We start from the raw sequence: 26,705 nt of genomic DNA on the forward strand, positions 1-26,705 counted from the left end.
TAAATTCATGTCCAAATGGCCATATTCTGAAGACACTCTTAAAGTCTGCAGGGTAATCGAACTGGCCACATCTAAAGTCAAGCCACAGGTCACAGTTGAGCTGCCTTGTTAAACCCTCAAAATAAATAATAACACGATTGCGTTGAAAATACCCATTAAGCCATTTGTTAAGATTTCAGCCATGTGGACCTGTTGTCACTCTTACCCTGATGATTGTTGATATTTACAGACACTTTTTCGGTCTTGTCTGAGAAATTTTATCATTTATATCAGAATGGCCATATTCTGAGGCCAGTTTAGCGTTCATTCAATGACGATTTACACGATTGCGTTGAAAATACCCATTAAGCCATTTGTTAAGATTTCAGCCATGTGGACCTGTTGTCACTCTTACCCTGATGATTGCTGATACTTACAGACACTTTTTCGGTCTTATCTGAGGAATTTTATCATTTATATCAGAATGGCCATATTCTGAGGCCAGTTTAGCGTTCATTCAATGACGATTTACTACTCTTTTCCGTTGAAGGCCATATTGAGGTTAAATCAATGACTGGAGTTTTTCATTGATAAAAACAAATGACTATTGAAAGTGCAAGTCGGTATCGTGCATAAATTTACTGGTCTCTGTGGTGATTTTAGAAGGCTGTGCCTATTTCTACTTTTACCCCATACTCTTTAACCCGATACCCAGGTAATGTGCTGTAGTCAGGATGGCCGAGCGGTCTAAGGCGCTGCGTTCAGGTCGCAGTCTCCCATGGAGGCGTGGGTTCAAATCCCACTTCTGACAGTTGTTTAGTGCCTCTCAGGAGTCATGCTGCTTAGCAGTAATAATAAGATGATGAAATAACAATTTATAATAAACACTCTCAAATGTAAACCTTCTGGAGCTGAGCAAAGATCAAGGAAAATAAGAAAACAGCTGTACTTAATAACAAATGAATGAGGGGAACATTTCACTTTATTGCATTATAATGAGTTACTGAGTTACTTCATTGTCTTTCAGTTGTAAAATTATCACTTTCTGTAGACTATGCCTGGTGGCCCATTCACTGCTGACAGGCCTGTTGTCGTGGCCGAGTGGTTAAGGCGATGGACTAGAAATCCATTAGGATCTTCCTGCGCAGGTTCGAATCCTGCCGACAACGAAATTGAATTTTCTTGACCCCTCCGGAGGTTGAAGTTTCGTCGTGTTTCTTATACCAATCATATCCTCTCAGATCTCCACAAGTACATAGGGATTAGTTGTCCATTTGGGACAGGATCCCACCTCACACCTTTACACACCTGGTTATCCATCCTTCTAGCTCTATAGGCCACAGTAGCATAGGTTACAGGTTTGTAGTCAAGCCACAGATTTCAGGTGAGATCCCATGATACACTCAACAATACAACAACACGATTCTCATGAATAACCATTAAGCCATTTGCTAAGATTTCCCCCATTTTCACATGTGGAAACCTGTTGTCACTCTTACCCTGACGGATAGCTCCAGACACTTTTTTGGTCCTATCTGAGGCATTTTTAAATTCATGTCCAAATGGCCATATTCTGAAGACACTCTTAAAGTCTGCAGGGTAATCGAACTGGCCACATCTAAAGTCAAGCCACAGGTCACAGGTGAGCTGCCTTGTTAAACCCTCAAAATAAATAATAACACGATTGCGTTGAAAATACCCATTAAGCCATTTGTTAAGATTTCAGCCATGTGGACCTGTTGTCACTCTTACCCTGATGATTGTTGATATTTACAGACACTTTTTCGGTCTTATCTGAGAAATTTTATCATTTATATCAGAATGGCCATATTCTGAGGCCAGTTTAGCGTTCATTCAATGACGATTTACTACTCTTTTCCGTTGAAGGCCATATTGAAGGTTAAATCTACTCTTTTCCGTTGAAGGCCATATTGGGGTTAAATCAATGACTGGAGTTTTTCATTGATAAAAACAAATGACTATTGAAAGTGCAAGTCGGTATCGTGCATAAATTTACTGGTCTCTGTGGTGATTTTAGAAGGCTGTGCCTATTTCTACTTTTACCCCATACTCTTTAACCCGATACCCAGGTAATGTGCTGTAGTCAGGATGGCCGAGCGGTCTAAGGCGCTGCGTTCAGGTCGCAGTCTCCCATGGAGGCGTGGGTTCAAATCCCACTTCTGACAGTTGTTTAGTGCCTCTCAGGAGTCATGCTGCTTAGCAGTAATAATAAGATGATGAAATAACAATTTATAATAAACACTCTCAAATGTAAACCTTCTGGAGCTGAGCAAAGATCAAGGAAAATAAGAAAACAGCTGTACTTAATAATGAATGAGGGGAACATTTCACTTTATTGCATTATAATGAGTTACTGAGTTACTTCATTGTCTTTCAGTTGTAAAATTATCACTTTCTGTAGACTATGCCTGGTGGCCCATTCACTGCTGACAGGCCTGTTGTCGTGTCCAAGTGGTTAAGGCGATGGACTAGAAATCCATTAGGATCTTCCTGCGCAGGTTCGAATCCTGCCGACAACGAAATTGAATTTTCTTGACCCCTCCGGAGGTTGAAGTTTCGTCGTGTTTCTTATACCAATCATATCCTCTCAGATCTCCACAAGTACATAGGGATTAGTTGTCCATTTGGGACAGGATCCCACCTCACACCTTTACACACCTGGTTATCCATCCTTCTAGCTCTATAGGCCACAGTAGCATAGGTTACAGGTTTGTAGTCAAGCCACAGATTTCAGGTGAGATCCCATGATACACTCAACAATACAACAACACGATTCTCATGAATAACCATTAAGCCATTTGCTAAGATTTCCCCCATTTTCACATGTGGAAACCTGTTGTCACTCTTACCCTGACGGATAGCTCCAGACACTTTTTGGTCCTATCTGAGGCATTTTTAAATTCATGTCCAAATGGCCATATTCTGAAGACACTCTTAAAGTCTGCAGGGTAATCGAACTGGCCACATCTAAAGTCAAGCCACAGGTCACAGTTGAGCTGCCTTGTTAAACCCTCAAAATAAATAATAACACGATTGCGTTGAAAATACCCATTAAGCCATTTGTTAAGATTTCAGCCATGTGGACCTGTTGTCACTCTTACCCTGATGATTGCTGATACTTACAGACACTTTTTCGGTCTTATCTGAGGAATTTTATCATTTATATCAGAATGGCCATATTCTGAGGCCAGTTTAGCGTTCATTCAATGACGATTTACTACTCTTTTCCGTTGAAGGCCATATTGAGGTTAAATCAATGACTGGAGTTTTTCATTGATAAAAACAAATGACTATTGAAAGTGCAAGTCGGTATCGTGCATAAATTTACTGGTCTCTGTGGTGATTTTAGAAGGCTGTGCCTATTTCTACTTTTACCCCATACTCTTTAACCCGATACCCAGGTAATGTGCTGTAGTCAGGATGGCCGAGCGGTCTAAGGCGCTGCGTTCAGGTCGCAGTCTCCCATGGAGGCGTGGGTTCAAATCCCACTTCTGACAGTTGTTTAGTGCCTCTCAGGAGTCATGCTGCTTAGCAGTAATAATAAGATGATGAAATAACAATTTATAATAAACACTCTCAAATGTAAACCTTCTGGAGCTGAGCAAAGATCAAGGAAAATAAGAAAACAGCTGTACTTAATAACAAATGAATGGGGAACATTTTCTTTATTGCATTATAATGAGTTACTGAGTTACTTCATTGTCTTTCAGTTGTAAAATTATCACTTTCTGTAGACTATGCCTGGTGGCCCATTCACTGCTGACAGGCCTGTTGTCGTGGCCGAGTGGTTAAGGCGATGGACTAGAAATCCATTAGGATCTTTCTGCGCAGGTTCGAATCCTGCCGACAACGAAATTGAATTTTCTTGACCCCTCCGGAGGTTGAAGTTTCGTCGTGTTTCTTATACCAATCATATCCTCTCAGATCTCCACAAGTACATAGGGATTAGTTGTCCATTTGGGACAGGATCCCACCTCACACCTTTACACACCTGGTTATCCATCCTTCTAGCTCTATAGGCCACAGTAGCATAGGTTACAGGTTTGTAGTCAAGCCACAGATTTCAGGTGAGATCCCATGATACACTCAACAATACAACAACACGATTCTCATGAATAACCATTAAGCCATTTGCTAAGATTTCCCCCATTTTCACATGTGGAAACCTGTTGTCACTCTTACCCTGACGGATAGCTCCAGACACTTTTTTGGTCCTATCTGAGGCATTTTTAAATTCATGTCCAAATGGCCATATTCTGAAGACACTCTTAAAGTCTGCAGGGTAATCGAACTGGCCACATCTAAAGTCAAGCCACAGGTCACAGTTGAGCTGCCTTGTTAAACCCTCAAAATAAATAATAACACGATTGCGTTGAAAATACCCATTAAGCCATTTGTTAAGATTTCAGCCATGTGGACCTGTTGTCACTCTTACCCTGATGATTGTTGATATTTACAGACACTTTTTCGGTCTTGTCTGAGAAATTTTATCATTTATATCAGAATGGCCATATTCTGAGGCCAGTTTAGCGTTCATTCAATGACGATTTACGATTGCGTTGAAAATACCCATTAAGCCATTTGTTAAGATTTCAGCCATGTGGACCTGTTGTCACTCTTACCCTGATGATTGCTGATACTTACAGACACTTTTTCGGTCTTATCTGAGGAATTTTATCATTTATATCAGAATGGCCATATTCTGAGGCCAGTTTAGCGTTCATTCAATGACGATTTACTACTCTTTTCCGTTGAAGGCCATATTGAGGTTAAATCAATGACTGGAGTTTTTCATTGATAAAAACAAATGACTATTGAAAGTGCAAGTCGGTATCGTGCATAAATTTACTGGTCTCTGTGGTGATTTTAGAAGGCTGTGCCTATTTCTACTTTTACCCCATACTCTTTAACCCGATACCCAGGTAATGTGCTGTAGTCAGGATGGCCGAGCGGTCTAAGGCGCTGCGTTCAGGTCGCAGTCTCCCATGGAGGCGTGGGTTCAAATCCCACTTCTGACAGTTGTTTAGTGCCTCTCAGGAGTCATGCTGCTTAGCAGTAATAATAAGATGATGAAATAACAATTTATAATAAACACTCTCAAATGTAAACCTTCTGGAGCTGAGCAAAGATCAAGGAAAATAAGAAAACAGCTGTACTTAATAACAAATGAATGAGGGGAACATTTCACTTTATTGCATTATAATGAGTTACTGAGTTACTTCATTGTCTTTCAGTTGTAAAATTATCACTTTCTGTAGACTATGCCTGGTGGCCCATTCACTGCTGACAGGCCTGTTGTCGTGGCCGAGTGGTTAAGGCGATGGACTAGAAATCCATTAGGATCTTCCTGCGCAGGTTCGAATCCTGCTGACAACGAAATTGAATTTTCTTGACCCCTCCGGAGGTTGAAGTTTCGTCGTGTTTCTTATACCAATCATATCCTCTCAGATCTCCACAAGTACATAGGGATTAGTTGTCCATTTGGGACAGGATCCCACCTCACACCTTTACACACCTGGTTATCCATCCTTCTAGCTCTATAGGCCACAGTAGCATAGGTTACAGGTTTGTAGTCAAGCCACAGATTTCAGGTGAGATCCCATGATACACTCAACAATACAACAACACGATTCTCATGAATAACCATTAAGCCATTTGCTAAGATTTCCCCCATTTTCACATGTGGAAACCTGTTGTCACTCTTACCCTGACGGATAGCTCCAGACACTTTTTGGTCCTATCTGAGGCATTTTTAAATTCATGTCCAAATGGCCATATTCTGAAGACACTCTTAAAGTCTGCAGGGTAATCGAACTGGCCACATCTAAAGTCAAGCCACAGGTCACAGTTGAGCTGCCTTGTTAAACCCTCAAAATAAATAATAACACGATTGCGTTGAAAATACCCATTAAGCCATTTGTTAAGATTTCAGCCATGTGGACCTGTTGTCACTCTTACCCTGATGATTGTTGATATTTACAGACACTTTTTCGGTCTTATCTGAGAAATTTTATCATTTATATCAGAATGGCCATATTCTGAGGCCAGTTTAGCGTTCATTCAATGACGATTTACTACTCTTTTCCGTTGAAGGCCATATTGAGGTTAAATCAATGACTGGAGTTTTCATTGATAAAAACAAATGACATTATAAAACAAATGAAAGTGCAAGTCGGTATCGTGCATAAATTTACTGGTCTCTGTGGTGATTTTAGAAGGCTGTGCCTATTTCTACTTTTACCCCATACTCTTTAACCCGATACCCAGGTAATGTGCTGTAGTCAGGATGGCCGAGCGGTCTAAGGCGCTGCGTTCAGGTCGCAGTCTCCCATGGAGGCGTGGGTTCAAATCCCACTTCTGACAGTTGTTTAGTGCCTCTCAGGAGTCATGCTGCTTAGCAGTAATAATAAGATGATGAAATAACAATTTATAATAAACACTCTCAAATGTAAACCTTCTGGAGCTGAGCAAAGATCAAGGAAAATAAGAAAACAGCTGTACTTAATAACAAATGAATGAGGGGAACATTTCACTTTATTGCATTATAATGAGTTACTGAGTTACTTCATTGTCTTTCAGTTGTAAAATTATCACTTTCTGTAGACTATGCCTGGTGGCCCATTCACTGCTGACAGGCCTGTTGTCGTGTCCAGTGGTTAAGGCGATGGACTAGAAATCCATTAGGATCTTCCTGCGCAGGTTCGAATCCTGCCGACAACGAAATTGAATTTTCTTGACCCCTCCGGAGGTTGAAGTTTCGTCGTGTTTCTTATACCAATCATATCCTCTCAGATCTCCACAAGTACATAGGGATTAGTTGTCCATTTGGGACAGGATCCCACCTCACACCTTTACACACCTGGTTATCCATCCTTCTAGCTCTATAGGCCACAGTAGCATAGGTTACAGGTTTGTAGTCAAGCCACAGATTTCAGGTGAGATCCCATGATACACTCAACAATACAACAACACGATTCTCATGAATAACCATTAAGCCATTTGCTAAGATTTCCCCCATTTTCACATGTGGAAACCTGTTGTCACTCTTACCCTGACGGATAGCTCCAGACACTTTTTGGTCCTATCTGAGGCATTTTTAAATTCATGTCAAAATGGCCATATTCTGAAGACACTCTTAAAGTCTGCAGGGTAATCGAACTGGCCACATCTAAAGTCAAGCCACAGGTCACAGTTGAGCTGCCTTGTTAAACCCTCAAAATAAATAATAACACGATTGCGTTGAAAATACCCATTAAGCCATTTGTTAAGATTTCAGCCATGTGGACCTGTTGTCACTCTTACCCTGATGATTGTTGATATTTACAGACACTTTTTCGGTCTTGTCTGAGAAATTTTATCATTTATATCAGAATGGCCATATTCTGAGGCCAGTTTAGCGTTCATTCAATGATGATTTCGATTGCGTTGAAAATACCCATTAAGCCATTTGTTAAGATTTCAGCCATGTGGACCTGTTGTCACTCTTACCCTGATGATTGCTGATATTTACAGACACTTTTTCGGTCTTATCTGAGGAATTTTATCATTTATATCAGAATGGCCATATTCTGAGGCCAGTTTAGCGTTCATTCAATGACGATTTACTACTCTTTTCCGTTGAAGGCCATATTGAGGTTAAATCAATGACTGGAGTTTTTCATTGATAAAAACAAATGACTATTGAAAGTGCAAGTCGGTATCGTGCATAAATTTACTGGTCTCTGTGGTGATTTTAGAAGGCTGTGCCTATTTCTACTTTTACCCCATACTCTTTAACCCGATACCCAGGTAATGTGCTGTAGTCAGGATGGCCGAGCGGTCTAAGGCGCTGCGTTCAGGTCGCAGTCTCCCATGGAGGCGTGGGTTCAAATCCCACTTCTGACAGTTGTTTAGTGCCTCTCAGGAGTCATGCTGCTTAGCAGTAATAATAAGATGATGAAATAACAATTTATAATAAACACTCTCAAATGTAAACCTTCTGGAGCTGAGCAAAGATCAAGGAAAATAAGAAAACAGCTGTACTTAATAACAAATGAATGAGGGGAACATTTCACTTTATTGCATTATAATGAGTTACTGAGTTACTTCATTGTCTTTCAGTTGTAAAATTATCACTTTCTGTAGACTATGCCTGGTGGCCCATTCACTGCTGACAGGCCTGTTGTCGTGGCCGAGTGGTTAAGGCGATGGACTAGAAATCCATTAGGATCTTCCTGCGCAGGTTCGAATCCTGCCGACAACGAAATTGAATTTTCTTGACCCCTCCGGAGGTTGAAGTTTCGTCGTGTTTCTTATACCAATCATATCCTCTCAGATCTCCACAAGTACATAGGGATTAGTTGTCCATTTGGGACAGGATCCCACCTCACACCTTTACACACCTGGTTATCCATCCTTCTAGCTCTATAGGCCACAGTAGCATAGGTTACAGGTTTGTAGTCAAGCCACAGATTTCAGGTGAGATCCCATGATACACTCAACAATACAACAACACGATTCTCATGAATAACCATTAAGCCATTTGCTAAGATTTCCCCCATTTTCACATGTGGAAACCTGTTGTCACTCTTACCCTGACGGATAGCTCCAGACACTTTTTTGGTCCTATCTGAGGCATTTTTAAATTCATGTCCAAATGGCCATATTCTGAAGACACTCTTAAAGTCTGCAGGGTAATCAACTGGCCACATCTAAAGTCAAGCCACAGGTCACAGGTGAGCTGCCTTGTTAAACCCTCAAAATAAATAATAACACGATTGCGTTGAAAATACCCATTAAGCCATTTGTTAAGATTTCAGCCATGTGGACCTGTTGTCACTCTTACCCTGATGATTGTTGATATTTACAGACACTTTTTCGGTCTTGTCTGAGAAATTTTATCATTTATATCAGAATGGCCATATTCTGAGGCCAGTTTAGCGTTCATTCAATGACGATTTACACGATTGCGTTGAAAATACCCATTAAGCCATTTGTTAAGATTTCAGCCATGTGGACCTGTTGTCACTCTTACCCTGATGATTGCTGATACTTACAGACACTTTTTCGGTCTTATCTGAGGAATTTTATCATTTATATCAGAATGGCCATATTCTGAGGCCAGTTTAGCGTTCATTCAATGACGATTTACTACTCTTTTCCGTTGAAGGCCATATTGAGGTTAAATCAATGACTGGAGTTTTCATTGATAAAAACAAATGACTATTGAAAGTGCAAGTCGGTATCGTGCATAAATTTACTGGTCTCTGTGGTGATTTTAGAAGGCTGTGCCTATTTCTACTTTACCCCATACTCTTTAACCCGATACCCAGGTAATGTGCTGTAGTCAGGATGGCCGAGCGGTCTAAGGCGCTGCGTTCAGGTCGCAGTCTCCCATGGAGGCGTGGGTTCAAATCCCACTTCTGACAGTTGTTTAGTGCCTCTCAGGAGTCATGCTGCTTAGCAGTAATAATAAGATGATGAAATAACAATTTATAATAAACACTCTCAAATGTAAACCTTCTGGAGCTGAGCAAAGATCAAGGAAAATAAGAAAACAGCTGTACTTAATAACAAATGAATGAGGGGAACATTTCACTTTATTGCATTATAATGAGTTACTGAGTTACTTCATTGTCTTTCAGTTGTAAAATTATCACTTTCTGTAGACTATGCCTGGTGGCCCATTCACTGCTGACAGGCCTGTTGTCGTGGCCGAGTGGTTAAGGCGATGGACTAGAAATCCATTAGGATCTTCCTGCGCAGGTTCGAATCCTGCCGACAACGAAATTGAATTTTCTTGACCCCTCCGGAGGTTGAAGTTTCGTCGTGTTTCTTATACCAATCATATCCTCTCAGATCTCCACAAGTACATAGGGATTAGTTGTCCATTTGGGACAGGATCCCACCTCACACCTTTACACACCTGGTTATCCATCCTTCTAGCTCTATAGGCCACAGTAGCATAGGTTACAGGTTTGTAGTCAAGCCACAGATTTCAGGTGAGATCCCATGATACACTCAACAATACAACAACACGATTCTCATGAATAACCATTAAGCCATTTGCTAAGATTTCCCCATTTTCACATGTGGAAACCTGTTGTCACTCTTACCCTGACGGATAGCTCCAGACACTTTTTTGGTCCTATCTGAGGCATTTTTAAATTCATGTCCAAATGGCCATATTCTGAAGACACTCTTAAAGTCTGCAGGGTAATCGAACTGGCCACATCTAAAGTCAAGCCACAGGTCACAGGTGAGCTGCCTTGTTAAACCCTCAAAATAAATAATAACACGATTGCGTTGAAAATACCCATTAAGCCATTTGTTAAGATTTCAGCCATGTGGACCTGTTGTCACTCTTACCCTGATGATTGTTGATATTTACAGACACTTTTTCGGTCTTGTCTGAGAAATTTTATCATTTATATCAGAATGGCCATATTCTGAGGCCAGTTTAGCGTTCATTTCAGCCATGGACCTGTTGATTTACTACTACAGACACTTTTTTCCGTTGAATGGCCATATTTGAGGTTAAATCAATGACTGGTTAAATCAATGTTTTCATTGATAAAAACAAATGACTATTGAAAGTGCAAGTCGGTATCGTGCATAAATTTACTGGTCTCTGTGGTGATTTTAGAAGGCTGTGCCTATTTCTACTTTACCCCATACTCTTTAACCCGATACCCAGGTAATGTGCTGTAGTCAGGATGGCCGAGCGGTCTAAGGCGCTGCGTTCAGGTCGCAGTCTCCCATGGAGGCGTGGGTTCAAATCCCACTTCTGACAGTTGTTTAGTGCCTCTCAGGAGTCATGCTGCTTAGCAGTAATAATAAGATGATGAAATAACAATTTATAATAAACACTCTCAAATGTAAACCTTCTGGAGCTGAGCAAAGATCAAGGAAAATAAGAAAACAGCTGTACTTAATAACAAATGAATGAGGGGAACATTTCACTTTATTGCATTATAATGAGTTACTGAGTTACTTCATTGTCTTTCAGTTGTAAAATTATCACTTTCTGTAGACTATGCCTGGTGGCCCATTCACTGCTGACAGGCCTGTTGTCGTGGCCAAGTGGTTAAGGCGATGGACTAGAAATCCATTAGGATCTTCCTGCGCAGGTTCGAATCCTGCCGACAACGAAATTGAATTTTCTTGACCCCTCCGGAGGTTGAAGTTTCGTCGTGTTTCTTATACCAATCATATCCTCTCAGATCTCCACAAGTACATAGGGATTAGTTGTCCATTTGGGACAGGATCCCACCTCACACCTTTACACACCTGGTTATCCATCCTTCTAGCTCTATAGGCCACAGTAGCATAGGTTACAGGTTTGTAGTCAAGCCACAGATTTCAGGTGAGATCCCATGATACACTCAACAATACAACAACACGATTCTCATGAATAACCATTAAGCCATTTGCTAAGATTTCCCCCATTTTCACATGTGAAACCTGTTGTCACTCTTACCCTGACGGATAGCTCCAGACACTTTTTGGTCCTATCTGAGGCATTTTTAAATTCATGTCAAAATGGCCATATTCTGAAGACACTCTTAAAGTCTGCAGGGTAATCGAACTGGCCACATCTAAAGTCAAGCCACAGGTCACAGTTGAGCTGCCTTGTTAAACCCTCAAAATAAATAATAACACGATTGCGTTGAAAATACCCATTAAGCCATTTGTTAAGATTTCAGCCATGTGGACCTGTTGTCACTCTTACCCTGATGATTGTTGATATTTACAGACACTTTTTCGGTCTTGTCTGAGAAATTTTATCATTTATATCAGAATGGCCATATTCTGAGGCCAGTTTAGCGTTCATTCAATGACGATTTACACGATTGCGTTGAAAATACCCATTAAGCCATTTGTTAAGATTTCAGCCATGTGGACCTGTTGTCACTCTTACCCTGATGATTGCTGATACTTACAGACACTTTTTCGGTCTTATCTGAGGAATTTTATCATTTATATCAGAATGGCCATATTCTGAGGCCAGTTTAGCGTTCATTCAATGACGATTTACTACTCTTTTCCGTTGAAGGCCATATTGAGGTTAAATCAATGACTGGAGTTTTTCATTGATAAAAACAAATGACTATTGAAAGTGCAAGTCGGTATCGTGCATAAATTTACTGGTCTCTGTGGTGATTTTAGAAGGCTGTGCCTATTTCTACTTTTACCCCATACTCTTTAACCCGATACCCAGGTAATGTGCTGTAGTCAGGATGGCCGAGCGGTCTAAGGCGCTGCGTTCAGGTCGCAGTCTCCCATGGAGGCGTGGGTTCAAATCCCACTTCTGACAGTTGTTTAGTGCCTCTCAGGAGTCATGCTGCTTAGCAGTAATAATAAGATGATGAAATAACAATTTATAATAAACACTCTCAAATGTAAACCTTCTGGAGCTGAGCAAAGATCAAGGAAAATAAGAAAACAGCTGTACTTAATAACAAATGAATGAGGGGAACATTTCACTTTATTGCATTATAATGAGTTACTGAGTTACTTCATTGTCTTTCAGTTGTAAAATTATCACTTTCTGTAGACTATGCCTGGTGGCCCATTCACTGCTGACAGGCCTGTTGTCGTGGCCAAGTGGTTAAGGCGATGGACTAGAAATCCATTAGGATCTTCCTGCGCAGGTTCGAATCCTGCCGACAACGAAATTGAATTTTCTTGACCCCTCCGGAGGTTGAAGTTTCGTCGTGTTTCTTATACCAATCATATCCTCTCAGATCTCCACAAGTACATAGGGATTAGTTGTCCATTTGGGACAGGATCCCACCTCACACCTTTACACACCTGGTTATCCATCCTTCTAGCTCTATAGGCCACAGTAGCATAGGTTACAGGTTTGTAGTCAAGCCACAGATTTCAGGTGAGATCCCATGATACACTCAACAATACAACAACACGATTCTCATGAATAACCATTAAGCCATTTGCTAAGATTTCCCCCATTTTCACATGTGGAAACCTGTTGTCACTCTTACCCTGACGGATAGCTCCAGACACTTTTTTGGTCCTATCTGAGGCATTTTTAAATTCATGTCCAAATGGCCATATTCTGAAGACACTCTTAAAGTCTGCAGGGTAATCGAACTGGCCACATCTAAAGTCAAGCCACAGGTCACAGTTGAGCTGCCTTGTTAAACCCTCAAAATAAATAATAACACGATTGCGTTGAAAATACCCATTAAGCCATTTGTTAAGATTTCAGCCATGTGGACCTGTTGTCACTCTTACCCTGATGATTGTTGATATTTACAGACACTTTTTCGGTCTTGTCTGAGAAATTTTATCATTTATATCAGAATGGCCATATTCTGAGGCCAGTTTAGCGTTCATTCAATGACGATTTACACGATTGCGTTGAAAATACCCATTAAGCCATTTGTTAAGATTTCAGCCATGTGGACCTGTTGTCACTCTTACCCTGATGATTGCTGATACTTACAGACACTTTTTCGGTCTTATCTGAGGAATTTTATCATTTATATCAGAATGGCCATATTCTGAGGCCAGTTTAGCGTTCATTCAATGACGATTTACTACTCTTTTCCGTTGAAGGCCATATTGAGGTTAAATCAATGACTGGAGTTTTTCATTGATAAAAACAAATGACTATTGAAAGTGCAAGTCGGTATCGTGCATAAATTTACTGGTCTCTGTGGTGATTTTAGAAGGCTGTGCCTATTTCTACTTTTACCCCATACTCTTTAACCCGATACCCAGGTAATGTGCTGTAGTCAGGATGGCCGAGCGGTCTAAGGCGCTGCGTTCAGGTCGCAGTCTCCCATGGAGGCGTGGGTTCAAATCCCACTTCTGACAGTTGTTTAGTGCCTCTCAGGAGTCATGCTGCTTAGCAGTAATAATAAGATGATGAAATAACAATTTATAATAAACACTCTCAAATGTAAACCTTCTGGAGCTGAGCAAAGATCAAGGAAAATAAGAAAACAGCTGTACTTAATAACAAATGAATGAGGGGAACATTTCACTTTATTGCATTATAATGAGTTACTGAGTTACTTCATTGTCTTTCAGTTGTAAAATTATCACTTTCTGTAGACTATGCCTGGTGGCCCATTCACTGCTGACAGGCCTGTTGTCGTGGCCGAGTGGTTAAGGCGATGGACTAGAAATCCATTAGGATCTTTCTGCGCAGGTTCGAATCCTGCCGACAACGAAATTGAATTTTCTTGACCCCTCCGGAGGTTGAAGTTTCGTCGTGTTTCTTATACCAATCATATCCTCTCAGATCTCCCTCCACAAGTACATAGGGATTAGTTGTCCATTTGGGACAGGATCCCACCTCACACCTTTACACACCTGGTTATCCATCTTTCTAGCTCTATAGGCCACAGTAGCATAGGTTACAGGTTTGTAGTCAAGCCACAGATTTCAGGTGAGATCCCATGATACACTCAACAATACAACAACACGATTCTCATGAATAACCATTAAGCCATTTGCTAAGATTTCCCCCATTTTCACATGTGGAAACCTGTTGTCACTCTTACCCTGACGGATAGCTCCAGACACTTTTTTGGTCCTATCTGAGGCATTTTTAAATTCATGTCCAAATGGCCATATTCTGAAGACACTCTTAAAGTCTGCAGGGTAATCGAACTGGCCACATCTAAAGTCAAGCCACAGGTCACAGGTGAGCTGCCTTGTTAAACCCTCAAAATAAATAATAACACGATTGCGTTGAAAATACCCATTAAGCCATTTGTTAAGATTTCAGCCATGTGGACCTGTTGTCACTCTTACCCTGATGATTGTTGATATTTACAGACACTTTTTCGGTCTTGTCTGAGAAATTTTATCATTTATATCAGAATGGCCATATTCTGAGGCCAGTTTAGCGTTCATTCAATGACGATTTACACGATTGCGTTGAAAATACCCATTAAGCCATTTGTTAAGATTTCAGCCATGTGGACCTGTTGTCACTCTTACCCTGATGATTGCTGATACTTACAGACACTTTTTCGGTCTTATCTGAGGAATTTTATCATTTATATCAGAATGGCCATATTCTGAGGCCAGTTTAGCGTTCATTCAATGACGATTTACTACTCTTTTCCGTTGAAGGCCATATTGAGGTTAAATCAATGACTGGAGTTTTTCATTGATAAAAACAAATGACTATTGAAAGTGCAAGTCGGTATCGTGCATAAATTTACTGGTCTCTGTGGTGATTTTAGAAGGCTGTGCCTATTTCTACTTTTACCCCATACTCTTTAACCCGATACCCAGGTAATGTGCTGTAGTCAGGATGGCCGAGCGGTCTAAGGCGCTGCGTTCAGGTCGCAGTCTCCCATGGAGGCGTGGGTTCAAATCCCACTTCTGACAGTTGTTTAGTGCCTCTCAGGAGTCATGCTGCTTAGCAGTAATAATAAGATGATGAAATAACAATTTATAATAAACACTCTCAAATGTAAACCTTCTGGAGCTGAGCAAAGATCAAGGAAAATAAGAAAACAGCTGTACTTAATAACAAATGAATGAGGGGAACATTTCACTTTATTGCATTATAATGAGTTACTGAGTTACTTCATTGTCTTTCAGTTGTAAAATTATCACTTTCTGTAGACTATGCCTGGTGGCCCATTCACTGCTGACAGGCCTGTTGTCGTGGCCGAGTGGTTAAGGCGATGGACTAGAAATCCATTAGGATCTTCCTGCGCAGGTTCGAATCCTGCTGACAACGAAATTGAATTTTCTTGACCCCTCCGGAGGTTGAAGTTTCGTCGTGTTTCTTATACCAATCATATCCTCTCAGATCTCCACAAGTACATAGGGATTAGTTGTCCATTTGGGACAGGATCCCACCTCACACCTTTACACACCTGGTTATCCATCCTTCTAGCTCTATAGGCCACAGTAGCATAGGTTACAGGTTTGTAGTCAAGCCACAGATTTCAGGTGAGATCCCATGATACACTCAACAATACAACAACACGATTCTCATGAATAACCATTAAGCCATTTGCTAAGATTTCCCCCATTTTCACATGTGGAAACCTGTTGTCACTCTTACCCTGACGGATAGCTCCAGACACTTTTTGGTCCTATCTGAGGCATTTTTAAATTCATGTCCAAATGGCCATATTCTGAAGACACTCTTAAAGTCTGCAGGGTAATCGAACTGGCCACATCTAAAGTCAAGCCACAGGTCACAGTTGAGCTGCCTTGTTAAACCCTCAAAATAAATAATAACACGATTGCGTTGAAAATACCCATTAAGCCATTTGTTAAGATTTCAGCTATGTGGACCTGTTGTCACTCTTACCCTGATGATTGTTGATATTTACAGACACTTTTTCGGTCTTATCTGAGAAATTTTATCATTTATATCAGAATGGCCATATTCTGAGGCCAGTTTCAGAATGGCGTTCATTCAATGACGATTTACTACTCTTTTCCGTTGAAGGCCATATTGAGGTTAAATCAATGACTGGAGTTTTTCATTGATAAAAACAAATGACTATTGAAAGTGCAAGTCGGTATCGTGCATAAATTTACTGGTCTCTGTGGTGATTTTAGAAGGCTGTGCCTATTTCTACTTTTACCCCATACTCTTTAACCCGATACCCAGGTAATGTGCTGTAGTCAGGATGGCCGAGCGGTCTAAGGCGCTGCGTTCAGGTCGCGTGGGTTCAAATCCCACTTCTGACAGTTGTTTAGTGCCTCTCAGGAGTCATGCTGCTTAGCAGTAATAATAAGATGATGAAATAACAATTTATAATAAACACTCTCAAATGTAAACCTTCTGGAGCTGAGCAAAGATCAAGGAAAATAAGAAAACAGCTGTACTTAATAACAAATGAATGAGGGGAACATTTCACTTTATTGCATTATAATGAGTTACTGAGTTACTTCATTGTCTTTCAGTTGTAAAATTATCACTTTCTGTAGACTATGCCTGGTGGCCCATTCACTGCTGACAGGCCTGTTGTCGTGGCCGAGTGGTTAAGGCGATGGACTAGAAATCCATTAGGATCTTCCTGCGCAGGTTCGAATCCTGCCGACAACGAAATTGAATTTTCTTGACCCCTCCGGAGGTTGAAGTTTCGTCGTGTTTCTTATACCAATCATATCCTCTCAGATCTCCACAAGTACATAGGGATTAGTTGTCCATTTGGGACAGGATCCCACCTCACACCTTTACACACCTGGTTATCCATCCTTCTAGCTCTATAGGCCACAGTAGCATAGGTTACAGGTTTGTAGTCAAGCCACAGATTTCAGGTGAGATCCCATGATACACTCAACAATACAACAACACGATTCTCATGAATAACCATTAAGCCATTTGCTAAGATTTCCCCCATTTTCACATGTGGAAACCTGTTGTCACTCTTACCCTGACGGATAGCTCCAGACACTTTTTGGTCCTATCTGAGGCATTTTTAAATTCATGTCCAAATGGCCATATTCTGAAGACACTCTTAAAGTCTGCAGGGTAATCGAACTGGCCACATCTAAAGTCAAGCCACAGGTCACAGGTGAGCTGCCTTGTTAAACCCTCAAAATAAATAATAACACGATTGCGTTGAAAATACCCATTAAGCCATTTGTTAAGATTTCAGCCATGTGGACCTGTTGTCACTCTTACCCTGATGATTGTTGATATTTACAGACACTTTTTCGGTCTTGTCTGAGAAATTTTATCATTTATATCAGAATGGCCATATTCTGAGGCCAGTTTAGCGTTCATTCAATGACGATTTACACGATTGCGTTGAAAATACCCATTAAGCCATTTGTTAAGATTTCAGCCATGTGGACCTGTTGTCACTCTTACCCTGATACTTACAGACACTTTTTGTCTTATCTGAATTTTATCATTTATATCAGAATGGCCATATTCTGAGGCCAGTTTAGCGTTCATTCAATGACGATTTACACGATTGCGTTGAAAATACCCATTAAGCCATTTGTTAAGATTTCAGCCATGTGGACCTGTTGTCACTCTTACCCTGATGATTGCTGATACTTACAGACACTTTTTCGGTCTTATCTGAGGAATTTTATCATTTATATCAGAATGGCCATATTCTGAGGCCAGTTTATCATTCATTCAATGACGATTTACTACTCTTTTCCGTTGAAGGCCATATTGAGGTTAAATCAATGACTGGAGTTTTTCATTGATAAAAACAAATGACTATTGAAAGTGCAAGTCGGTATCGTGCATAAATTTACTGGTCTCTGTGGTGATTTTAGAAGGCTGTGCCTATTTCTACTTTTACCCCATACTCTTTAACCCGATACCCAGGTAATGTGCTGTAGTCAGGATGGCCGAGCGGTCTAAGGCGCTGCGTTCAGGTCGCAGTCTCCCATGGAGGCGTGGGTTCAAATCCCACTTCTGACAGTTGTTTAGTGCCTCTCAGGAGTCATGCTGCTTAGCAGTAATAATAAGATGATGAAATAACAATTTATAATAAACACTCTCAAATGTAAACCTTCTGGAGCTGAGCAAAGATCAAGGAAAATAAGAAAACAGCTGTACTTAATAACAAATGAATGAGGGGAACATTTCACTTTATTGCATTATAATGAGTTACTGAGTTACTTCATTGTCTTTCAGTTGTAAAATTATCACTTTCTGTAGACTATGCCTGGTGGCCCATTCACTGCTGACAGGCCTGTTGTCGTGGCCGAGTGGTTAAGGCGATGGACTAGAAATCCATTAGGATCTTCCTGCGCAGGTTCGAATCCTGCCGACAACGAAATTGAATTTTCTTGACCCCTCCGGAGGTTGAAGTTTCGTCGTGTTTCTTATACCAATCATATCCTCTCAGATCTCCACAAGTACATAGGGATTAGTTGTCCATTTGGGACAGGATCCCACCTCACACCTTTACACACCTGGTTATCCATCCTTCTAGCTCTATAGGCCACAGTAGCATAGGTTACAGGTTTGTAGTCAAGCCACAGATTTCAGGTGAGATCCCATGATACACTCAACAATACAACAACACGATTCTCATGAATAACCATTAAGCCATTTGCTAAGATTTCCCCCATTTTCACATGTGGAAACCTGTTGTCACTCTTACCCTGACGGATAGCTCCAGACACTTTTTTGGTCCTATCTGAGGCATTTTTAAATTCATGTCCAAATGGCCATATTCTGAAGACACTCTTAAAGTCTGCAGGGTAATCGAACTGGCCACATCTAAAGTCAAGCCACAGGTCACAGGTGAGCTGCCTTGTTAAACCCTCAAAATAAATAATAACACGATTGCGTTGAAAATACCCATTAAGCCATTTGTTAAGATTTCAGCTATGTGGACCTGTTGTCACTCTTACCCTGATGATTGTTGATATTTACAGACACTTTTTCGGTCTTATCTGAGAAATTTTATCATTTATATCAGAATGGCCATATTCTGAGGCCAGTTTAGCGTTCATTCAATGACGATTTACTACTCTTTTCCGTTGAAGGCCATATTGAGGTTAAATCAATGACTGGAGTTTTCATTGATAAAAACAAATGACTATTGAAAGTGCAAGTCGGTATCGTGCATAAATTTACTGGTCTCTGTGGTGATTTTAGAAGGCTGTGCCTATTTCTACTTTTACCCCATACTCTTTAACCCGATACCCAGGTAATGTGCTGTAGTCAGGATGGCCGAGCGGTCTAAGGCGCTGCGTTCAGGTCGCAGTCTCCCATGGAGGCGTGGGTTCAAATCCCACTTCTGACAGTTGTTTAGTGCCTCTCAGGAGTCATGCTGCTTAGCAGTAATAATAAGATGATGAAATAACAATTTATAATAAACACTCTCAAATGTAAACCTTCTGGAGCTGAGCAAAGATCAAGGAAAATAAGAAAACAGCTGTACTTAATAACAAATGAATGAGGGGAACATTTCACTTTATTGCATTATAATGAGTTACTGAGTTACTTCATTGTCTTTCAGTTGTAAAATTATCACTTTCTGTAGACTATGCCTGGTGGCCCATTCACTGCTGACAGGCCTGTTGTCGTGGCGAGTGGTTAAGGCGATGGACTAGAAATCCATTAGGATCTTCCTGCGCAGGTTCGAATCCTGCCGACAACGAAATTGAATTTTCTTGACCCCTCCGGAGGTTGAAGTTTCGTCGTGTTTCTTATACCAATCATATCCTCTCAGATCTCCACAAGTACATAGGGATTAGTTGTCCATTTGGGACAGGATCCCACCTCACACCTTTACACACCTGGTTATCCATCCTTCTAGCTCTATAGGCCACAGTAGCATAGGTTACAGGTTTGTAGTCAAGCCACAGATTTCAGGTGAGATCCCATGATACACTCAACAATACAACAACACGATTCTCATGAATAACCATTAAGCCATTTGCTAAGATTTCCCCCATTTTCACATGTGGAAACCTGTTGTCACTCTTACCCTGACGGATAGCTCCAGACACTTTTTTGGTCCTATCTGAGGCATTTTTAAATTCATGTCCAAATGGCCATATTCTGAAGACACTCTTAAAGTCTGCAGGGTAATCGAACTGGCCACATCTAAAGTCAAGCCACAGGTCACAGGTGAGCTGCCTTGTTAAACCCTCAAAATAAATAATAACACGATTGCGTTGAAAATACCCATTAAGCCATTTGTTAAGATTTCAGCTATGTGGACCTGTTGTCACTCTTACCCTGATGATTGTTGATATTTACAGACACTTTTTCGGTCTTGTCTGAGAAATTTTATCATTTATATCAGAATGGCCATATTCTGAGGCCAGTTTAGCGTTCATTCAATGACGATTTACACGATTGCGTTGAAAATACCCATTAAGCCATTTGTTAAGATTTCAGCCATGTGGACCTGTTGTCACTCTTACCCTGATGATTGCTGATACTTACAGACACTTTTTCGGTCTTATCTGAGGAATTTTATCATTTATATCAGAATGGCCATATTCTGAGGCCAGTTTAGCGTTCATTCAATGACGATTTACTACTCTTTTCCGTTGAAGGCCATATTGAGGTTAAATCAATGACTGGAGTTTTCATTGATAAAAACAAATGACTATTGAAAGTGCAAGTCGGTATCGTGCATAAATTTACTGGTCTCTGTGGTGATTTTAGAAGGCTGTGCCTATTTCTACTTTACCCCATACTCTTTAACCCGATACCCAGGTAATGTGCTGTAGTCAGGATGGCCGAGCGGTCTAAGGCGCTGCGTTCAGGTCGCAGTCTCCCATGGAGCGTGGGTTCAAATCCCACTTCTGACAGTTGTTTAGTGCCTCTCAGGAGTCATGCTGCTTAGCAGTAATAATAAGATGATGAAATAACAATTTATAATAAACACTCTCAAATGTAAACCTTCTGGAGCTGAGCAAAGATCAAGGAAAATAAGAAAACAGCTGTACTTAATAACAAATGAATGAGGGGAACATTTCACTTTATTGCATTATAATGAGTTACTGAGTTACTTCATTGTCTTTCAGTTGTAAAATTATCACTTTCTGTAGACTATGCCTGGTGGCCCATTCACTGCTGACAGGCCTGTTGTCGTGGCCGAGTGGTTAAGGCGATGGACTAGAAATCCATTAGGATCTTCCTGCGCAGGTTCGAATCCTGCCGACAACGAAATGAATTTTCTTGACCCCTCCGGAGGTTGAAGTTTCGTCGTGTTTCTTATACCAATCATATCCTCTCAGATCTCCACAAGTACATAGGGATTAGTTGTCCATTTGGGACAGGATCCCACCTCACACCTTTACACACCTGGTTATCCATCCTTCTAGCTCTATAGGCCACAGTAGCATAGGTTACAGGTTTGTAGTCAAGCCACAGATTTCAGGTGAGATCCCATGATACACTCAACAATACAACAACACGATTCTCATGAATAACCATTAAGCCATTTGCTAAGATTTCCCCCATTTTCACATGTGGAAACCTGTTGTCACTCTTACCCTGACGGATAGCTCCAGACACTTTTTTGGTCCTATCTGAGGCATTTTTAAATTCATGTCCAAATGGCCATATTCTGAAGACACTCTTAAAGTCTGCAGGGTAATCGAACTGGCCACATCTAAAGTCAAGCCACAGGTCACAGGTGAGCTGCCTTGTTAAACCCTCAAAATAAATAATAACACGATTGCGTTGAAAATACCCATTAAGCCATTTGTTAAGATTTCAGCTATGTGGACCTGTTGTCACTCTTACCCTGATGATTGTTGATATTTACAGACACTTTTTCGGTCTTATCTGAGAAATTGTATCATTTATATCAGAATGGCCATATTCTGAGGCCAGTTTAGCGTTCATTCAATGACGATTTACTACTCTTTTCCGTTGAAGGCCATATTGAGGTTAAATCAATGACTGGAGTTTTTCATTGATAAAAACAAATGACTATTGAAAGTGCAAGTCGGTATCGTGCATAAATTTACTGGTCTCTGTGGTGATTTTAGAAGGCTGTGCCTATTTCTACTTTTACCCCATACTCTTTAACCCGATACCCAGGTAATGTACTGTAGTCAGGATGGCCGAGCGGTCTAAGGCGCTGCGTTCAGGTCGCAGTCTCCCATGGAGGCGTGGGTTCAAATCCCACTTCTGACAGTTGTTTAGTGCCTCTCAGGAGTCATGCTGCTTAGCAGTAATAATAAGATGATGAAATAACAATTTATAATAAACACTCTCAAATGTAAACCTTCTGGAGCTGAGCAAAGATCAAGGAAAATAAGAAAACAGCTGTACTTAATAACAAATGAATGAGGGGAACATTTCACTTTATTGCATTATAATGAGTTACTGAGTTACTTCATTGTCTTTCAGTTGTAAAATTATCACTTTCTGTAGACTATGCCTGGTGGCCCATTCACTGCTGACAGGCCTGTTGTCGTGGCCGAGTGGTTAAGGCGATGGACTAGAAATCCATTAGGATCTTCCTGCGCAGGTTCGAATCCTGCCGACAACGAAATGGAATTTTCTTGACCCCTCCGGAGGTTGAAGTTTCGTCGTGTTTCTTATACCAATCATATCCTCTCAGATCTCCACAAGTACATAGGGATTAGTTGTCCATTTGGGACAGGATCCCACCTCACACCTTTACACACCTGGTTATCCATCCTTCTAGCTCTATAGGCCACAGTAGCATAGGTTACAGGTTTGTAGTCAAGCCACAGATTTCAGGTGAGATCCCATGATACACTCAACAATACAACAACACGATTCTCATGAATAACCATTAAGCCATTTGCTAAGATTTCCCCCATTTTGACATGTGGAAACCTGTTGTCACTCTTACCCTGACGGATAGCTCCAGACACTTTTTTGGTCCTATCTGAGGCATTTTTAAATTCATGTCCAAATGGCCATATTCTGAAGACACTCTTAAAGTCTGCAGGGTAATCGAACTGGCCACATCTAAAGTCAAGCCACAGGTCACAGTTGAGCTGCCTTGTTAAACCCTAAAAATAAATAATAACACGATTGCGTTGAAAATACCCATTAAGCCATTTGTTAAGATTTCAGCTATGTGGACCTATTGTCACTCTTACCCTGATGATTGTTGATATTTACAGATACTTTTTCGGTCTTGTCTGAGAAATTTTATCATTTATATCAGAATGGCCATATTCTGAGGCCAGTTTAGCGTTCATTCAATGACGATTTACACGATTGCGTTGAAAATACCCATTAAGCCATTTGTTAAGATTTCAGCCATGTGGACCTGTTGTCACTCTTACCCTGATGATTGCTGATACTTACAGACACTTTTTCGGTCTTATCTGAGGAATTTTATCATTTATATCAGAATGGCCATATTCTGAGGCCAGTTTAGCATTCATTCAATGACGATTTACTACTCTTTTCCGTTGAAGGCCATATTGAGGTTAAATCAATGACTGGAGTTTTTCATTGATAAAAACAAATGACTATTGAAAGTGCAAGTCGGTATCGTGCATAAATTTACTGGTCTCTGTGGTGATTTTAGAAGGCTGTGCCTATTTCTACTTTTACCCCATACTCTTTAACCCGATACCCAGGTAATGTGCTGTAGTCAGGATGGCCGAGCGGTCTAAGGCGCTGCGTTCAGGTCGCAGTCTCCCATGGAGGCGTGGGTTCAAATCCCACTTCTGACAGTTGTTTAGTGCCTCTCAGGAGTCATGCTGCTTAGCAGTAATAATAAGATGATGAAATAACAATTTATAATAAACACTCTCAAATGTAAACCTTCTGGAGCTGAGCAAAGATCAAGGAAAATAAGAAAACAGCTGTACTTAATAACAAATGAATGAGGGGAACATTTCACTTTATTGCATTATAATGAGTTACTGAGTTACTTCATTGTCTTTCAGTTGTAAAATTATCACTTTCTGTAGACTATGCCTGGTGGCCCATTCACTGCTGACAGGCCTGTTGTCGTGGCCGAGTGGTTAAGGCGATGGACTAGAAATCCATTAGGATCTTCCTGCGCAGGTTCAAATCCTGCCGACAACGAAATGAATTTTCTTGACCCCTCCGGAGGTTGAAGTTTCGTCGTGTTTCTTATACCAATCATATCCTCTCAGATCTCCACAAGTACATAGGGATTAGTTGTCCATTTGGGACAGGATCCCACCTCACACCTTTACACACCTGGTTATCCATCCTTCTAGCTCTATAGGCCACAGTAGCATAGGTTACAGGTTTGTAGTCAAGCCACAGATTTCAGGTGAGATCCCATGATACACTCAACAATACAACAACACGATTGTCATGAATAACCATTAAGCCATTTGCTAAGATTTCCCCCATTTTCACATGTGGAAACCTGTTGTCACTCTTACCCTGACGGATAGCTCCAGACACTTTTTTGGTCCTATCTGAGGCATTTTTAAATTCATGTCCAAATGGCCATATTCTGAAGACACTCTTAAAGTCTGCAGGGTAATCGAACTGGCCACATCTAAAGTCAAGCCACAGGTCACAGTTGAGCTGCCTTGTTAAACCCTCAAAATAAATAATAACACGATTGCGTTGAAAATACCCATTAAGCCATTTGTTAAGATTTCAGCCATGTGGACCTGTTGTCACTCTTACCCTGATGATTGTTGATATTTACAGACACTTTTTCGGTCTTGTCTGAGAAATTTTATCATTTATATCAGAATGGCCATATTCTGAGGCCAGTTTAGCGTTCATTCAATGACGATTTACACATTGCGTTGAAAATACCCATTGAGCCATTTGTTAAGATTTCAGCCATGTGGACCTGTTGTCACTCTTACCCTGATGATTGCTGATACTTACAGACACTTTTTCGGTCTTATCTGAGGAATTTTATCATTTATATCAGAATGGCCATATTCTGAGGCCAGTTTAGCGTTCATTCAAAGCGTTGAAAATACCCATTAAGCCATTTGTTAAGATTTCAGCTATGTGGACCTGTTGTCACTCTTACCCTGATGATTGCTGATTTACAGACACTTTTTCGGTCTTATCTGAGGAATTTTATCATTTATATCAGAATGGCCATATTCTGAGGCCAGTTTAGCGTTCATTCAATGACGATTTACTACTCTTTTCCGTTGAAGGCCATATTGAGGTTAAATCAATGACTGGAGTTTTCATTGATAAAAACAAATGACTATTGAAAGTGCAAGTCGGTATCGTGCATAAATTTACTGGTCTCTGTGGTGATTTTAGAAGGCTGTGCCTATTTCTACTTTTACCCCATACTCTTTAACCCGATACCCAGGTAATGTGCTGTAGTCAGGATGGCCGAGCGGTCTAAGGCGCTGCGTTCAGGTCGCAGTCTCCCATGGAGGCGTGGGTTCAAATCCCACTTCTGACAGTTGTTTAGTGCCTCTCAGGAGTCATGCTGCTTAGCAGTAATAATAAGATGATGAAATAACAATTTATAATAAACACTCTCAAATGTAAACCTTCTGGAGCTGAGCAAAGATCAAGGAAAATAAGAAAACAGCTGTACTTAATAACAAATGAATGAGGGGAACATTTCACTTTATTGCATTATAATGAGTTACTGAGTTACTTCATTGTCTTTCAGTTGTAAAATTATCACTTTCTGTAGACTATGCCTGGTGGCCCATTCACTGCTGACAGGCCTGTTGTCGTGGCCGAGTGGTTAAGGCGATGGACTAGAAATCCATTAGGATCTTCCTGCGCAGGTTCAAATCCTGCCGACAACGAAATGGAATTTTCTTGACCCCTCCGGAGGTTGAAGTTTCGTCGTGTTTCTTATACCAATCATATCCTCTCAGATCTCCACAAGTACATAGGGATTAGTTGTCCATTTGGGACAGGATCCCACCTCACACCTTTACACACCTGGTTATCCATCCTTCTAGCTCTATAGGCCACAGTAGCATAGGTTACAGGTTTGTAGTCAAGCCACAGATTTCAGGTGAGATCCCATGATACACTCAACAATACAACAACACGATTGTCATGAATAACCATTAAGCCATTTGCTAAGATTTCCCCCATTTTCACATGTGGAAACCTGTTGTCACTCTTACCCTGACGGATAGCTCCAGACACTTTTTTGGTCCTATCTGAGGCATTTTTAAATTCATGTCCAAATGGCCATATTCTGAAGACACTCTTAAAGTCTGCAGGGTAATCGAACTGGCCACATCTAAAGTCAAGCCACAGGTCACAGTTGAGCTGCCTTGTTAAACCCTCAAAATAAATAATAACACGATTGCGTTGAAAATACCCATTAAGCCATTTGTTAAGATTTCAG

The 26,705-nt window shown here is 40.7% G+C and overlaps 23 non-coding genes across 23 annotated transcripts; all 23 read left to right on the top strand.

Moving 5' to 3' along the window:
* Window positions 1-707: 707 nt before the first annotated feature.
* trnal-cag (transfer RNA leucine (anticodon CAG)) lies at window positions 708-790 on the top strand. Its single transcript has one exon. It is a non-coding gene; the product is annotated as a tRNA-Leu (tRNA).
* A 276-nt stretch (window positions 791-1,066) lies between these two features.
* trnas-aga (transfer RNA serine (anticodon AGA)) lies at window positions 1,067-1,148 on the top strand. Its single transcript has one exon. It is a non-coding gene; the product is annotated as a tRNA-Ser (tRNA).
* A 934-nt stretch (window positions 1,149-2,082) lies between these two features.
* trnal-cag (transfer RNA leucine (anticodon CAG)) lies at window positions 2,083-2,165 on the top strand. The gene has a single exon. It is a non-coding gene; the product is annotated as a tRNA-Leu (tRNA).
* A 1,249-nt stretch (window positions 2,166-3,414) lies between these two features.
* On the top strand, window positions 3,415-3,497 carry trnal-cag (transfer RNA leucine (anticodon CAG)). The gene has a single exon. It is a non-coding gene; the product is annotated as a tRNA-Leu (tRNA).
* A 1,438-nt stretch (window positions 3,498-4,935) lies between these two features.
* On the top strand, window positions 4,936-5,018 carry trnal-cag (transfer RNA leucine (anticodon CAG)). Its single transcript has one exon. It is a non-coding gene; the product is annotated as a tRNA-Leu (tRNA).
* A 1,262-nt stretch (window positions 5,019-6,280) lies between these two features.
* Window positions 6,281-6,363, top strand: trnal-cag (transfer RNA leucine (anticodon CAG)). The gene has a single exon. It is a non-coding gene; the product is annotated as a tRNA-Leu (tRNA).
* A 1,438-nt stretch (window positions 6,364-7,801) lies between these two features.
* trnal-cag (transfer RNA leucine (anticodon CAG)) lies at window positions 7,802-7,884 on the top strand. The gene has a single exon. It is a non-coding gene; the product is annotated as a tRNA-Leu (tRNA).
* Window positions 7,885-8,160: 276 nt separating this feature from the next.
* Window positions 8,161-8,242, top strand: trnas-aga (transfer RNA serine (anticodon AGA)). Its single transcript has one exon. It is a non-coding gene; the product is annotated as a tRNA-Ser (tRNA).
* A 1,082-nt stretch (window positions 8,243-9,324) lies between these two features.
* trnal-cag (transfer RNA leucine (anticodon CAG)) lies at window positions 9,325-9,407 on the top strand. Its single transcript has one exon. It is a non-coding gene; the product is annotated as a tRNA-Leu (tRNA).
* A 276-nt stretch (window positions 9,408-9,683) lies between these two features.
* trnas-aga (transfer RNA serine (anticodon AGA)) lies at window positions 9,684-9,765 on the top strand. Its single transcript has one exon. It is a non-coding gene; the product is annotated as a tRNA-Ser (tRNA).
* A 923-nt stretch (window positions 9,766-10,688) lies between these two features.
* Window positions 10,689-10,771, top strand: trnal-cag (transfer RNA leucine (anticodon CAG)). The gene has a single exon. It is a non-coding gene; the product is annotated as a tRNA-Leu (tRNA).
* A 1,441-nt stretch (window positions 10,772-12,212) lies between these two features.
* Window positions 12,213-12,295, top strand: trnal-cag (transfer RNA leucine (anticodon CAG)). The gene has a single exon. It is a non-coding gene; the product is annotated as a tRNA-Leu (tRNA).
* Window positions 12,296-13,738: 1,443 nt separating this feature from the next.
* On the top strand, window positions 13,739-13,821 carry trnal-cag (transfer RNA leucine (anticodon CAG)). Its single transcript has one exon. It is a non-coding gene; the product is annotated as a tRNA-Leu (tRNA).
* A 1,447-nt stretch (window positions 13,822-15,268) lies between these two features.
* Window positions 15,269-15,351, top strand: trnal-cag (transfer RNA leucine (anticodon CAG)). The gene has a single exon. It is a non-coding gene; the product is annotated as a tRNA-Leu (tRNA).
* A 1,602-nt stretch (window positions 15,352-16,953) lies between these two features.
* Window positions 16,954-17,035, top strand: trnas-aga (transfer RNA serine (anticodon AGA)). Its single transcript has one exon. It is a non-coding gene; the product is annotated as a tRNA-Ser (tRNA).
* Window positions 17,036-18,293: 1,258 nt separating this feature from the next.
* On the top strand, window positions 18,294-18,376 carry trnal-cag (transfer RNA leucine (anticodon CAG)). The gene has a single exon. It is a non-coding gene; the product is annotated as a tRNA-Leu (tRNA).
* A 276-nt stretch (window positions 18,377-18,652) lies between these two features.
* On the top strand, window positions 18,653-18,734 carry trnas-aga (transfer RNA serine (anticodon AGA)). Its single transcript has one exon. It is a non-coding gene; the product is annotated as a tRNA-Ser (tRNA).
* Window positions 18,735-19,629: 895 nt separating this feature from the next.
* trnal-cag (transfer RNA leucine (anticodon CAG)) lies at window positions 19,630-19,712 on the top strand. The gene has a single exon. It is a non-coding gene; the product is annotated as a tRNA-Leu (tRNA).
* Window positions 19,713-21,510: 1,798 nt separating this feature from the next.
* Window positions 21,511-21,592, top strand: trnas-aga (transfer RNA serine (anticodon AGA)). Its single transcript has one exon. It is a non-coding gene; the product is annotated as a tRNA-Ser (tRNA).
* Window positions 21,593-22,487: 895 nt separating this feature from the next.
* On the top strand, window positions 22,488-22,570 carry trnal-cag (transfer RNA leucine (anticodon CAG)). Its single transcript has one exon. It is a non-coding gene; the product is annotated as a tRNA-Leu (tRNA).
* Window positions 22,571-22,846: 276 nt separating this feature from the next.
* On the top strand, window positions 22,847-22,928 carry trnas-aga (transfer RNA serine (anticodon AGA)). The gene has a single exon. It is a non-coding gene; the product is annotated as a tRNA-Ser (tRNA).
* Window positions 22,929-24,013: 1,085 nt separating this feature from the next.
* Window positions 24,014-24,096, top strand: trnal-cag (transfer RNA leucine (anticodon CAG)). Its single transcript has one exon. It is a non-coding gene; the product is annotated as a tRNA-Leu (tRNA).
* Window positions 24,097-25,707: 1,611 nt separating this feature from the next.
* Window positions 25,708-25,790, top strand: trnal-cag (transfer RNA leucine (anticodon CAG)). Its single transcript has one exon. It is a non-coding gene; the product is annotated as a tRNA-Leu (tRNA).
* The last annotated feature ends 915 nt before the right edge of the window (window positions 25,791-26,705 follow it).

Source organism: Oncorhynchus nerka, unplaced genomic scaffold, assembly GCF_034236695.1.
Source record: "Oncorhynchus nerka isolate Pitt River unplaced genomic scaffold, Oner_Uvic_2.0 unplaced_scaffold_1696, whole genome shotgun sequence".
Taxonomy (NCBI): domain Eukaryota; kingdom Metazoa; phylum Chordata; class Actinopteri; order Salmoniformes; family Salmonidae; genus Oncorhynchus; species Oncorhynchus nerka.